Source organism: Podarcis bocagei (genome assembly GCF_964188305.1).
Source record: "Podarcis bocagei genome assembly, chromosome: 3".
In the NCBI taxonomy this organism is placed as follows: domain Eukaryota; kingdom Metazoa; phylum Chordata; class Lepidosauria; order Squamata; family Lacertidae; genus Podarcis; species Podarcis bocagei.
This window is the reverse complement of record NC_138127.1, coordinates 52,001,494-52,014,093: the sequence shown is the minus strand read 5'-3', so window position 1 is coordinate 52,014,093 and position 12,600 is coordinate 52,001,494. Positions and strand designations below refer to the sequence as shown.

At 40.5% G+C, this 12,600-nt stretch overlaps 1 protein-coding gene across 3 annotated transcripts in view; it reads right to left on the bottom strand.

Moving 5' to 3' along the window:
- The window catches only part of TAB2 (TGF-beta activated kinase 1 (MAP3K7) binding protein 2), a 51,392-nt gene that overhangs the window by 37,897 nt on the left and 895 nt on the right, over positions 1–12,600 (bottom strand). The window contains exon 1 of one of the 3 annotated variants that reach the window (XM_081187210.1): positions 10,934–11,063. The exons of the other annotated variants lie outside the window; for them this stretch is intronic. The gene's annotated coding sequence lies outside the window, so the exon portion shown is untranslated. Of the gene's footprint in view, positions 1–10,933; positions 11,064–12,600 lie in introns of those variants that run through there. 3 annotated transcript variants of the gene reach the window in all.

Below are 12,600 nucleotides of genomic sequence, written 5' to 3'. Positions count from 1 at the left end.
CCAATACTTTCTTTAGAAAGCAATTTTGAACATTCTGCAACTCCTGGACTAATGGTCAGTTGAGACCCCAAAGTTCTAAATCATGTAACATGCAGAAAACAACCACAGTCAAGAAAAATTTAGGGAATAATAATAATAATAAGCCAGCCATCTGACTGGGTTCCCCTAGCCACTCTGGGTGGCGTCCAACAAATTAAAACACAATACAACATCAAATATTAAAAACTTCCCTAGCTCAGGGTTGGAGTGCTATTGAAATATATTTCTTCAATTTATAACTGCCTATTTTGCACATGGTTATACATGTTCATTTCTGATTAAACACCTGTGAAAAGTTACAGTCAACATTTTAAAATACATCATTTCCAGGGGAAAATCTGAAGTTACAAAGGCCAAATGTCTGAAAAATGGATGATATACTGAGTGTACGCTGGAAGTTTGGGGTGTATGGGGTGTTAGGGGAGGGATAGTACCCCTGGCGGGAGACAAGTCATATTCCTTCTGTGGTAGTTTGCCCACCTTTGGTCCCCACCCTGCACTCAGCTCTCAGCTCTGGCTCCTAAAAACTGTCAGCATATGACAGCAGCCACAGCCTGGAAATGGCCTTGAATAGCTGCCTGAACCAGGTGAGGGTAGCTAATGGGTCTCCTAAGGGTTGGAGGGCTTAAAGAGGAAGCTTGGGATATGGCTCAAAAGCTACACTGCAAAGGAGGAACTGGAGAAAAATCAGCCACAAGTACGCTCAGAACTATAGGCTGAAACATACATATTATATACACCACCATGTCAGAAAGAAAATTGACAGTCACCTTTGCGAAGAGCCCTAAGTAATTTTAGAGGAGATAAGCTGTAAAGAATGTTCAACTATTATTCTATCTCAAACACAAGGTTAACATTCCAAATCTCACCAATTCCAATTTCCTAATGCTTTCCCAGCAAAAATACTAAATTGTGGGTTTTAAAAGGGCCAATTTAAAAATGCAGATGTGGGCTTTTCCACAGAAACTGGCAAAAATAAAACTATAGCTTCAAGACAAAATTTTCTATAGTAAAAAGGAGAACAACTACAGACTCTTAAGAGTATCTGTGCTGGATCAAAGAAAAGGTCCACTTAGCCCCAACATCCTGTTTGCCTACAGTGGCCAATCACATGCCTCTAGAAAGCCCACAAGAAGAATTTGAAAACAGCAACCATATCCCCCTACTGCTCCCCTTGCAAGTGGTACGAAGATACACACTGCCTCTACAGCTCAAGTTCAATAGATTAGTCAGTATTGACAGACTTATCCTAATCATTTGATCCATATCATGCATAATTTTATAACCTCTGCCATGTCTCATTCCCCTTTAACCAGCTTTTGAACTAAAATGCCCAAAAGTTGTTGCTTTTCCTTACAATTATCCAAGGCTAACTCAGCCAGTCATCCCAATGTTGCACTCTGATGAAAGATGCTAGTGTCTTTCCTCAGAGCGGAGTGCGGGCACTAAGACAGCTGAACCCCTCCACAATTTTTTCCCATACTCTAACAGATCTCAAAGATCGCCATTCTTTAGAATGCTGAAGGAGGAGCACTTTAGCGCACCATATATACAAGCCAACTGTAACAACCCCTGCTTTAAAGAAAAAGAATCCTGTCTTAGGCCATGATCACCCACAACCAAGTGAGAATTTTTACTTAGATATCCCACATCAAAGCCCAACCCTTTAGTTTCCAATATGTTTTTGACTTATAAAAAAACCACCCGTGGCCAGGCTAGAGCTGAAGAAGAAACTGGCAACGTCTGCCATAGAGCAAAAGAAGGCGTGGGCCTGAGATTTCTAGAATGAAAATGAAGAACAGGAAGTTAATAAAAAATACAGAGCACACTGCTAGACTAGATGAGAACCCACTCATCAAATATGGTTCTAGGCCAGGCACCCCCAACCTTCGGCCCTCCAGATGTTTTGGACTATAATTCCCATCATCCCTGACCACTGGTCCTGCTAGCTAGGGATCATGGGAGTTGTAGGCCAAAACATCTGGAGGGCTGCAGGTTGGGGGTGGAAGTCCACTCACATGGAAGGAAGTCCAATTGAACTTACAAGTGCACATGTGCATATTGTGGATATCCAAAGAAAGCAAAGCTTTGTCTGAATAACAGCAAAAGAGATATGGGAAAGAACTTCTTCTTCTTTGGTGAGCACTAGAAACACAACAAAATGTTTAGAATTTACTAAAATGGTATAAATTTATGTAGCCTTAGTATCATTAAACTAAGGCAGTAGCCCTAAACAGTACTGTATACATTCACCTCTCCCTTAACCCCACTAGATCTGCCTGTGTGCATTACAGACAAGATTGCAATTTCACAGATTAAACAAACTAAATTCAAAGGAAGCACCACTGATTCTATTTTAACTGATTTGCATAAGAAAAAGGCATGTTCCTTTATAGATATATGAATCTGGAAATGTTAAATACACATTTCAATCTGGAAATGTTAAATACATATTAGCAGTTAATGTAGAAGTTAGAACTTGAATGTTGTCTTTTATCGCTGACTTTTTTAAAAGGATGCCATGCCCTGCAGCTCCAAAACAGAAGTTTTACTCTCAACTACTAAGCACAACAACAGACGTACTGTTCTGAAGCATTTATTTCCTTGCAGTAAAAGCTGACTGAATTCCACACATGCTCTTAACAGGATTGAGTAAGTTTTAAATTGCTTATCACTAAAGAAAGTGAAATTTGATCTGCATGCATGCTCAGAATAGTATGGGTACAATTTTCCATATTCCCATAAAAAATGACCATGCACAGCCATTTTATAGAAGGGTCATGTTTATCACAAAGTGGCTTTCCTTGTATCTGACTTAATTATTTCTAGAACTGTTAAAACACTGTGTCCTGCAAGAAAAACATTCCCCCCCATACCCCATTCAGATTTTCTGGTGGGAAACTTTACACAGGTACAGCAACAAAACATTCTCTAGAAATCATTGCATCAGTTGTTGGGCACATAGCCACTGAAAACTGAATTTTAATGGAATTGTACCTTGCATTTCATATTTTTCAATAATAATAATATATTTAGTTGCCTAGGTTTATTTTTCTGCCATAAAATATATTAAGTATGGATTAACTTGATTTTTCAAGATCTTCGCTGATTTTGCTTTTTTACAACAAATTTACTGAAGTAATCATTATATACAACACAGATAGTGCCAATGATGTAATAAAAGCTTCAAAGAAAGTTTATGCTTTGCTGGAAGAAGCATATTTCAGTTTGGCTATTTAAATATTTGTACTTTGAGTACAACTGAAAATAACAAACTTGAATCAATATGTATTTTAATTCTCTTTCTTGTAAAAAAGAAAAAGGAACTACTAGACAACGATGACAGTGATTGAATGTTAAATGCTGCTGAAACATTCAAAGGAGTTGGATTGCTCAGCCATGAATTTGTAGTGAGTTCAGAAACTACTTTATCTGGCATGCAGACTCTTTCCATTATTCTTAACCACAATGCTTGATGGCAGATGGTACCCTATGTATTCAGTTATTTAGACTTCTGGCTTAAAAATACTCTCTCTTTACCAAAGTTTCACTTCACTATCACAAAATGGAAACTGGACTTTAAAAAATGTAAGTCATACTCAGAGTAGATCTATAGAAATCAATCAACTTTAAGCATCTCACAACTAACTTAATCCGTTCATACGAATGGGTCTTTTATAAATATGACTGGGGCTGCAACCCTCTTCCTGGGGGCAGCCCCACTGAATTCAACAGGAGTTATGTTTGAGTATACATGGTTACTGTTGCATTGTCAGTTAGATGCAATTCACCCTTTTCCACTGACAAATATTTAATAAAGTAGGCTTAAATATCCCAGCAATAATTTTCCAGGCCAAAAACCACTTATGGGAGATGAGAGACCTCCCAATTTCTAGGACAATTTTCTGATCCACACCTATCACCAAAGTAGTATTGCAGTGAAATTCCTTGCAAGGTGCTCTCTATTAGCCCTAACAATAAATTAATCTTATGGATCAGCTAGAACTAGATATGACAAATAGAAATCTCTCCACTTAAAATGGCTCTTGCTGATTAAGATGAAGGGGGAACAGAATATTCTCAACACAAAAGAGTAACAGAATAAACACTACATTCTACTTCTGAAATATCTGCATAACTGGATATCTTTCCTCTAACTAATATTAAAGTCAGGATGGGTTACACTACACTTTTCCAACAAAATGTGGTCTGGACAGGTACAACTTCTTTATGTGTGTCATTTTTGTATGTAGGGTTCATTCCCATATAGGGAAATGCTATGTATGAAACAGCGGCTAGATCATCTCTATGTAGAGAAAAGGCACATATGAAGAACTTGTACCTCTCCAGCATACGGTTTATGTCAGAAGTGTAGTTTATTTATATGAAAAAAATCACTCCTCTAGTTCCAAAGAGACCCTAAATAACAACAAACAAAATACTTAAACCCCCAACATACATTCAAGTTAGTAACAGCATAGCACATTAACAACAGCATGTGGGGGAAACACCACATGTAAAGCAAGCACATATACAAAGAAACAATGAATGTCCAAGAACCAACATAGTGCCATGTCACTTGTGGGCTGTTTTTTCTTTTTTTAATTAAAGATAAAGAGATATAACAACTATCTATAATAACATCATAAAACACCCCAGTAAAAATGGTAATTTACCCCCACCCCCAAGAACTACAGCTTCTTTATAAAAGTGCATGCTGTTAGCTTTCATTATGACAAAGACACATTTGAAAGCATGATAGCTAAGATGCTAAAAGAAAAGGGGAAAAGAAGGTATACAAAAGGACAAAATAAATCACTTTTTAAACTATTATACAGTGGTGCCTCGCAAGACGAAATTAATTCGTTCTGCAAGTCTCTTCGTCTTGCGAGTTTTTCGTCTTGCGATGCACGGTTTCCCATAGGAATGCATTGAAAATCAATTAATGCGTTCCTAGGGAAACCGCCTTCAGACCAGGTCCGGGGACAGTCTGTCCCCGGACCTCTTCTGAAGGCTGGGGGGGGGGGACAAGGGCTTTTCTTCCCACCCCCAGCATTTTAAAAAACCCCGGGACAGCGGAGGACTTCTCCCCTGTCCGGGCGATCTTAAAATGCTGGCGGGCGGCATTTAAAATCGCCCCGGGACAGCGGAGGACTTCTCCGCTGTCCGGGGCGATTTAAAAGCCCCTGGGAAGGCAGGCGGGGGGGACAAAGACTTTTGCCCCCCGCCAGCCTTCAGAAGAGGTCCTGGACCTCTTCTGAAGGCGGGCGGGGGGCGAAAGTCTTTGCTCCCCCCGCCTGCCTTCAAAAGCCCTCCGGGACAGGCAGGCAGGGGGGAGCAAAGACTTTCGCCCCCCCCCCCGCCCGCCTTCAGAAGGTGTTCCCTCCCCCCCGCCCGGCTTCGGAGCACCGTCCCGAAGCCCGGCGGCGGCGGGAGGAGGCGTTCCCGCCCCACCGCCCGGCTTCGGAGGAGGTCCGAGGACAGTGGGGAAGACGCGCTGCGCTTCCCCGCTGTCCCGGATATTTCCCTATGGGCTGTCGTCTTGCGAAGCAAGCCCATAGGGAAATTCGTCTTGCGAAGTGCCTCCAAAGAAAACCCTTTCGTCTAGCGGGTTTTCCGTCTTGCGAGGCATTCGTCTTGCGAGGTACCACTGTATCTGTAAGATTTTTGAAAAACAATTAAAAGTATATTTCAAAAACTAAATGTATTTCAGCTACAGTGCAGTATTAACCAAGATCAGGAAGTGATACAATGACATTATATACAGAGATCAAATTCTCCAGAAAGCGACAGATTCTGACTTGAAAACTCATCCTAAAATGTAGAGACTGGCTGCAAGAATTCAATACCAAGAAAAATATGCTATGTACATCCTCAAATGTATTGTTTATACTGTTTCACATGTTCTAGGTATATAGGTAAAACTTGGGAGGGCTTCTGCAGGTCCACATACTCACTCAAACTAAGGCCTGAAATTAGCTTATGACAGATTTCTGGTGTACCCCCTCAGAGTACAGTAAGGGGCACACTTCTTTGCTAGCCCTATTCAAAACTTATGACTGCTAAGAACTGAAACGTTTGCCCCTTCCAGTGTCAATACTTAACTCATTCAGTAATATTAGTGAATAAAGAATAGTAAAATTTACACTGAGCAAATTAGGCTGAACCACGTACATTAAGCAATGTCAATTTAAACTTTTCATCATATCATCATTGACGAAAGATATGAAATGCAGCTGAGGCAACAATTAATTTTTTATAGATTCAGGATAGCAGTACTACATTTCCATTCAAAATTCAAAAGGTAAGATGCTTTGACTTTTTGATAAATATTACTTAAATAAAAATTGACAGCAACTAATTGAAATGATTTCTGACTTTTCAGCAAATGACTCTAATGGAAGGTGCTAAGGTTTCTATGAAAATTCAAAATATTGTTATTGAACTCTTAACAACTGCATTAAAATTATTACTTTAACGGTAATCCCAGCTGTCAAGTGCTGACAGGATTAGAACCAAAACAGCACCAACTGGAAAAAGTGGGAGCTATCAGAGTGCTCGGGGGAAGCCCAAGGTTTGTAGACACACAAACAATATTTAGGAAAAAATGCTAAGAGGTAAGACATGAGCATGCTCTGTGGCTACAGAATGCTGAGTATCAGGTGAAGGGGTATGGCAAAGTCAGAGAAGGGAAGATAGCTCTGGAAAAAGGGCTTAACTCTCTGAACTGGAGCACTCTACACTGCAACATTTTCAAGCAGATCTCACCTGTTGTTATTACTCAATACAGTATGCATATTAAAGTATTATCCAGTGCTTTTGTGTTTCATATTTCTACCACCAAATGCCTAGAGCTCCAGCAGTTATTGCATGTCTACTCAGCAAACATTCCACTAGTGGCACTAACTTTTTAAATATTATAAATGTAGATGACACACATTATATTCTTAGTTAACACCAGTATTTGCATGCCATAGCCAATATGCACTAGACCAGGATCTAAACATTGCTTTACAGAGTGTACAACCTCAAAGGGCTGGATTCACCACATCAGCCCCATCAGGGGAACCCCGGTGCAAGAATTTCTGCTTACCCAACAAGGCTCCCTCCCTCCTCCAAGAAATGGCTCTTGGAGGTTGGGAGAAACCCCAGAGCAGCACATGGGGGGGAGGGGGTGGATCATTCCATCTAGCAAGCTGCAATGCTTTTGCAGACAGAACAATTTTAAAAGCACAACACTGAATTCTACTCGAAGAGTACAGCATTCACTACTGCTTCCTTCGTAAAATTCTGTCCCTTAGTAAAGTGACTTCCAAATACTTGCATACGGTTTAGAAAAAGAAAACTAGTGTTCACTCTTTATCAATGGCAGTCCCAGTTTTACCCATCCTGTCTCAAACTCAAAAAGGGATATCTTAACTATGGTTCATCAAAAGTAACTGTTGAGAAGTTTACTTATATGGCTTTTAACAACTGCTGAACTCTTCCAAAAAATACACTTGATCTAGCAGCATGATAAAAGCAGCAAACCAGCTGTTCCAACAAACAGAAATTGCTTTTAGCTAACTAAAATTAACCCAAACAAAAGAAAATACTATCATCCAAAAATATAGGCACAAACCCAATATATATTTGCAGGAAAGATTTTTACTCTTAAGTACCACTGCCAAATTTGGTAAATACACAATGAAGGATTTCATACAATGGAGCATCTCCTACCCTAGACCTACTACCTTCCCCCCCTCCAATACCATAAACTCTTTTCTCGTTGTTCTGAGATTTAACAAGGTGAGGGAGAGTTGTCCAATGCTGCTGGCTGCAAACCTTTAAAAAAAACTAGTTAGTACATAGATTTAATGGGCTACTTCACATGTGACACAAGGATGGTTTAGCACTGTGTGCAAGAGCTAATGTGAGTCACAGCAAAGCCTCAGGCTTGCTTACACACATACAGTGGTGCCCCGCAAGACAAATGCCTCGCAAGACGGAAAACTCGCTAGACGAAAGAGTTTTCCGTTTTGGAGGTGCTTCGCAAGACGAATTTCCTATGGGCTTGCTTCGCAAGACGACAATGTCTTGCGAGTTCCTGCTGGTTTTTTCCCCTCCTCCCCTTTTTCTAAGCCGCTAAGCTGCTTATCAGCAGATCCGATCAGCAGATAAGCCGCTAAAAGCCGCTAATAGCGCTAATCCGTCAATGGCTTGCTTCGCAAGACGAAAAAACCGCTAGACGAAGAGAATCACAGAATGGATTCTTTTCGTCTTGCGAGGCACCACTGTACACACCTGCTCTCACATGGCAAGAAGAAACCTTGAAGTTTCACTTTCAAATAATCCTTGCTTGGTATTATATACAAGCGAGAGGTTGTGGCTTAAAACAAACTGATTTAAAAAGCCAGCTTCATGAACCATGGCTTGAAGTTGGTTTATCTGGAAACTGGTAGCAGCCTTGATGATGATTATATTTTTTATATGCCTCCCATCACTCTGGGCGGCTTCCAACAAAATATTCAAACATTAAAAACTTCAAACATTTAAACCCTCCCTGTATAAGGCTGCCTTCAGATGTCTTCTAAAAGCCAGATAGATATTTATTTCCTTGGCATCTGATGGGAGGGCATTCCTCCCATCTTTGAAAGGGAACATTACTGAAGCCCTTCTCCTGGCAAAATGGGTAGACTCATACACATAGAACTAAATCAACTTTATCTTTATGAAAACCCATTGAAGGAGGAAAAAATCTGCTATATATTGGACAGAGGAAGCACAACCTTCTGGGTTTCACAGGACCTCTCAATTGCTTTCAGTACCATGACTATGGTATCATTCTCTACTGTCAGGATGGAGTTGGGCCTGGGACACAATTTTCTGGTAGTCCTAGTCCTCATTGACAGTAGGTTCCAGGTGATGGTACAAGCTGGGGGAACTATTGCTCAGCCCCATTACTTCCAGTCTGTAAGATTCAGCCGAGTTCCATTCTGCCCTTTATAGTATTTAACATCTACATTAAACTGCTAGGAAGAGTTATTCAGGAATTTGGGGGCACCGTTGCTGTGATGACACCCAATTCTATATCTCCTTTTTGTCCTAAGTCCAAGGAACCCGTGGAAGCTCTTAGCTGGTGTTTAGCAGTAAATGAATGCATATGATCTAATAAGAGGGATTGCTACTGGTCAATGGGAGAGCTGATCCAAGAATGTGAATATAACCTGGACAGGGCTTTGCTTCTCTTAAAAAAAAATCATTGCCAAAGTTATTTGCTCCTGGATGCCAATCTAGCAATCATGGCCAACAATGCTTTTGCTCAGGTTAGGTTCCTGGGAAAAGATGGTCTGGCAAGGGTCACACATGTCTTAGTGACATCCAGGTTGAATGACTGAAACACACTCTACACAGGGCAGCCCTTGAACAGTGCTTGCAACCTTTAGTTTGTGCAGAATGCAACAGTAAGAATTTTTACTATGGAAAGTGCTAGAGACTATGTGACCACTATTAACTTCAGCTGTTTTGGCTGGTTCACTTAACATGACAATTTAAGATGCTGATCATTACCTCTAAAGTTCAGTGAATTAAAACCAGAAGTACATCTAGTGGGAACCTGGAAACGAGCCTTTCCACTGTTCAGTGGTGTTCAGACACTGGAATTCCCTGCTTGTATGCCCCCATCCTTGATGACTTTCCAGGGCTTAATAAATACTATTCTGTTTTGCAGAACTTTTAGGCTATGACTAAATACTGTCCAAATTAGTTGTTTGAATCTTTTAATTTTTGTACTGTATTTGCTTTTTAAATAATCTATCATTGTTTTAATTGAAATATTATTACACAATTTGAATGCTCTTTCAAAGGAACGGGAAATGTGGAATATAAATATTTTAATAAATAACTAACCCAAACTTTCTAGATCAAATCCAGATAGTGAAAGTCAATGGAAGGAACTGTTTGTTGCAAAAGAAAGGGGAAAACACATCAAGCATTAACTAAAAAAGACCTTCAAGTTCATGAAGGGAAAGTTTTCTATCACCTCTCCAAGGCCTCCTCAGTGGCTGGTCCGAGTACACGCCTTCATACATGGCAAGTAACTCCAATATTACATCCTCTGAAAGGGTTCTGGATTCTAGACTGAAGTGCAAATCCTAGCTCATCCACAAACAGATTAGGTGGCCAAGCTCAAGGCTCTCCTCTTCATTTACAAAATGGAACTATCACCACTCTGACTCACAAACTTATCTCCTAGTTTTGCAGTCTCCAACAAGTCCAGGGTAGAGACCCATCTCTAACTCCCAACCAAGAACATATGATACACTTTTACATTTCCACTTTTAATGTATACTTAATAGTGCTCGCATCTCACTACATATCACACACTGAGGTAGTGACATATATTGTTCAGTACAAGTCAACCAATATTTCATGTACTGTTGGTCACACTTTTGAACCCTTTTAGTAATTGTACCATCTCTTTGATTTCTGGGGGTTTTCTCCTCAGCGAAGCCCGTGGTTAATATTGAGCAAGAGAGCAAATCACAAATCACCGTTATGTTTGCATTTTCTTACAAAAAAAGGTCTTTCTATCACTTTCTTGATTTCTGTAACTTTCACCACCACCTTTCCTTCTCTGTCACCGGCTGGTACTTTTTTTCTTTACCTACCTGCTTGCACATTTTGTCCACCACCACCTGTCATTCCTTTATTTTTCTCTCCACTGACATTATGCCTTATCATTGTCTCCTCCATCCACTTTTTTTAGTCCTTTCTCTGTTACCTATTCTCATCTCATCCTCTTTCACAATCTTTTCTATCGCCAGCTAATTTACCTGTTGCCTTTTTCTCTCTGCTCATGCCTTCTTCCACATTCTCTTCACCTTCTCAAACATCTCTATCCTTCCCTGCTCACCTTCTTCTGTTTCCTTTCATCTGCTGGTGTTGCCTCTATCTCCCTCTCACTTCCCTTTTTATGCTGTTCACTTTCTTCCACCTTGCGTCACCTTCTCTGTCACTTCAATCCACTTCTCTGTAACTCTTCCCCCTCCCTAATGTCAACTTGCCTGAAATCAAAATGAAGAGGATTTGGGGAAAACGTTCAGCACCCTCAGAACCTAATATAGGCAGCATTTCTTCTTTGTTGCCCCGTTGCTGGATGGTGAAGTTTGAAGAAGCTCCATAGATTTGCCCAACTGAAGCAACATAGAGCAGTAGTTCTAAAGCAAAGAGCTTTCTTTTTAATTTGCAAAGTCTTGTCATTTTACATTTATTTTTAAACTAATGTTCATTCCAAATCAACACTGAAACATAAAAGTTCCAGTCTTGTGTATACTTACTTGAGAGTTAATCCCATTAAAATAAGTGGGTCTTTCTTCTAAATAGAAATGCATAGGATTTGCTTATTAATTTAATTAAGGTTAACTAAGGTTCTCCCTCCCTGAGCAGCCAAATCTCCTCTTCCTTTTGTGCAGTTTTCCCCCTTTTCTGTTATCTTCTATGGATGCTTTTCTTTCCATCTCACACCAGTTTTTCTGCCCTCTCTTTGTGTCCACTTGCCTGAAATCTAATGTATAGAAAATAAATCTGAAGTTTCAGTACCACCAGAACCTTATGTGGGCAGCAATTGTTTGCTGGTGTCCTAAGCCCACTTAATTTTGAGTAAGCTTCATTTAAATGAATGGACCCTACTTCTGACTACGTCTTCTAAGCAATGGAGTTTCAGGCCTGAGCAAACAAGATTGATGGGTGATCAGTGTGTAAACATGCATCATAGCACAACTCTAACCATGTCTGATCAGAAGGAAGTCCTACTGAGTTCAATGTGGCTTACTCCCAGGTAAATGGGAATAGGACTGGAATCCTGCTTCTTAATGAAAAAAATGTTTTCACTGAAAAGCTGCAATAATCCTCTGAGACTCAAAACAATCCGAAGCACACATCTACCTACAAGTAAAACCACATTTATGGTTCAACTGAATGAAACTTACTCCCAATGAAGACTACAAAGGTTCAGGCATTAAAGTTGCCACAATCCCACCAGGAACATTTACCTGGTCTCATAACTGAATAATGGCACAACACCTATGCACATACTGTACTTTAAGTAAAAAGTAAAGGAAAAAAGCTAAGTCCTATATGGCTAACCCAAAGAATCCTTACTCCTCCAGTAAACCTGGAATATGGCTGTACAGCTGCAGTAACAGAAGTCCTATTCACACCAGTAATCAGAGGAATAGGGGCAGAGGTATAAAAACCCCAAGGGGGCTGGCCCAAGAGAGACACCACAACTCCACCTCTATTAAAGGCACGTTTGCACATTAAGTTCAACAGGGATTATCCCACCACGACCACTGCCCTTCTATTCCAAGTGAAGTGTGTACAGTACTGGAATTGTAGTCCTTACTCGTGAATAAACCCTCACCTTGTGAGGCTTACTCTGCAGATCTGAGAGGGCGTCTGGATCCGCTCCCCGCGTTCCTACGCCCCACCAGCAGCAAAAGTGACCCCATCCCCTCGTTTCCATGGAGAGGAGAGATGCCCCCTGACTTGTAGGCCTCCCGCCACAACCCGCTCCCCGTG